Source organism: Tupaia chinensis, unplaced genomic scaffold (assembly GCF_000334495.1).
Source record: "Tupaia chinensis unplaced genomic scaffold, TupChi_1.0 Scaffold000708_1, whole genome shotgun sequence".
NCBI lineage: Eukaryota > Metazoa > Chordata > Mammalia > Scandentia > Tupaiidae > Tupaia > Tupaia belangeri.
The window spans coordinates 129,902-131,987 of NW_006160231.1; the positions used below are offsets into that span (position 1 = coordinate 129,902).

At 52.5% G+C, this 2,086-nt stretch overlaps 1 protein-coding gene and 1 long non-coding RNA gene across 4 annotated transcripts in view; one reads left to right on the forward strand and one right to left on the reverse strand.

Moving 5' to 3' along the window:
- ABCC5 (ATP binding cassette subfamily C member 5) overlaps positions 1 to 2,011 on the reverse strand; it is a 113,193-nt gene extending 111,182 nt beyond the window's left edge. The window contains 1 exon segment of the mRNA XM_014592513.2: positions 1,870 to 2,011. The gene's annotated coding sequence lies outside the window, so the exon portion shown is untranslated.
- The window catches only part of LOC102491238 (uncharacterized), a 20,086-nt gene continuing 18,400 nt past the window's right edge, over positions 401 to 2,086 (forward strand). For all 3 annotated transcript variants that reach the window (XR_001371315.2, XR_003551471.1, XR_336327.2), the window contains exon 1: positions 401 to 770. This is a non-coding gene — a long non-coding RNA (uncharacterized LOC102491238). The remainder of the gene's footprint in view (positions 771 to 2,086) is intronic.

The following is a 2,086-nucleotide window of genomic DNA, read 5'->3' on the forward strand; positions in this document are numbered from 1 at the left end:
TGCCTGGGCCCCTCGGACCCAATACCCTGTATCGGCGTTGGCCACAGCGCCACCATCCCAGCGGAAGAAACAGCGTTCATACCAGCCCCACTAGAAATGAAAGAACTGTACTTGTGCTGCCTTCTGTATCCCATACTACAACGTAAAAGTACCATGTCTGAAACACGAAATTCTGACAACTATATGTCAGTTTTTTGGGCATCAGAGAAAAAGGAGAATGCTTACTAAGCCTCCGGAGAAATAGGGCTACACCTCCTCCACAAAGAAAAGCTTGACTCCTTGCCTTTCGGAGTCCTGGTTCAAGTTCCTAAGCGGATAGAGCTAAGTTACTTATCTTAAAAACAATAGTCACCTTGTCCAATGACAAACTGAACCATGAAGAACACTGGCTTACCAAGCAGGAGCACAGCAATCACGTCACCCAGGCCTCAACAAGGCCAAACTATAAACAGACCTGGCACCTGCCAGCGTCCCTGTCCCTGGGTCGGGGAGCTGCAGATCAGATAACCCTTCTGGTGACCCGGAGCACAGCAGCCCAGCCTTCCTCAGCAAGGTCCCCTAGCTAGCTGACTGCTTGGAAGGGGAAGACTTGTGCTACCTTTTAAAAGGTGGCAGTGAGGGCATTCGGGGGTGGGGCTTGGCAGGGAGGAGGCCCAGGTGGCTCATTCGCCATACGGAATGCCGTGTCACGGACCTAAGATCATCTGCAGGATCTAGGAACTCATGGTAACCAGAGACTCTGGGACACGGCATCCCCACCGGTAAAGCAGGTAAGTAGAACATGGGAGCGAGGAGTGGCAGGGATGAACCAACTTCCCTGTTACAATAAAATGACTGTTTTGTGCCTACTGTGGCTAGGAAAATAAGAGTGTGTTAAATTATCCCAAGGGGCCTGGGTGACCTCCCCTGTCCTAAGGGACCAAGCTGTTATGTATGAATGGGGGTGGAGAACAATTTTCCATGATCTATAACTCCACTATCCCTTTAATTTTCTGGGGACAGAGAGCAGCACAGTAATGACAGTAGGCAGGCCCTAAATAAGCACAAAGTTGCCATCTCTTGGCCTTGAACAGTAGGACACATTTCTATTGGGGAAGTAAGACAGGGCAGCCACGTGGAGGCCAGTGAAGAACCAGGAGGGGAAGAACACCACTCCAGAGGAAAGACTCCTAAGCCAGATTTAAAAAGAAAAGAAGGAAAGAAAGACTATTTATATTTCCCTATTTTCTTGTATTCTCTCTTAAAGATGTTGGAAGGTCTTTCTAAAAAGCTAACGTGCCTTAGCCATCAAAGGAGGAGGAAAGGGAGGGGATTTCTGATTGTGTTTGAGCCAAAGCTGTCCAAGGGCAGCCGCAGAATAATCAAACGGGGAAACGCAAAGGAGCGCCCAGACTCACAATCAAGAGGCAGCTGACTTTCCCCCTCCCCTTAAATCAACCTCTCCTTCCAGAACAGACGTTCTTCCTGGACAAAGGTGCAGGACAGGAACTTTAACTGGCCAGACTGGTGCCCCCAACTTGCCGCACCACAACATTCCTGGCGAGGTTTCTAGCACCTCAGGAATCTCATTCCGGCCCCTGAGAAGACCTAAGTCTGAAGGACACATATTTACGGTCCCGAATCCACTTGTTGCGCTCCAAGCTGGTCCCTCGCCCCTCACTTACACCAAAGTTCAGGACAGTCTACCCGTCTCCTCCAAACCCTTCTCCAACTTTCCCGCAGCCCTGTGCCTTCTGCCTCCTGCCTCGCAGGTCTGCGGAAACCGAATGCCCCTAAGCGTTGCGTGCAAACACCGCAAGCTCTGAAGGGCACTGGATGACAGTGCCGGGCTCTGTCCCGGGTTCGCTTGTGTGTGCTCCTGTCACATACCTCCATCTACCCCTTTGCACAAAACGGGTAAAAGGATAACTGCCTTCGAAGGTCGCTGCAGCTAGCTAGCTCGTGTCCAGTCTGCGGCGCGCAGGGGTGCCCCAGGCCGCCCCCCAACCTTCAGCACACGGGCTCCTCTGCGCGAGCTTCACCAGGGATGCTCCGGCCCTAGGGCGTTCCCATGGCCAGCGCCGGCCTGGCCAGGCGATCGCGACCC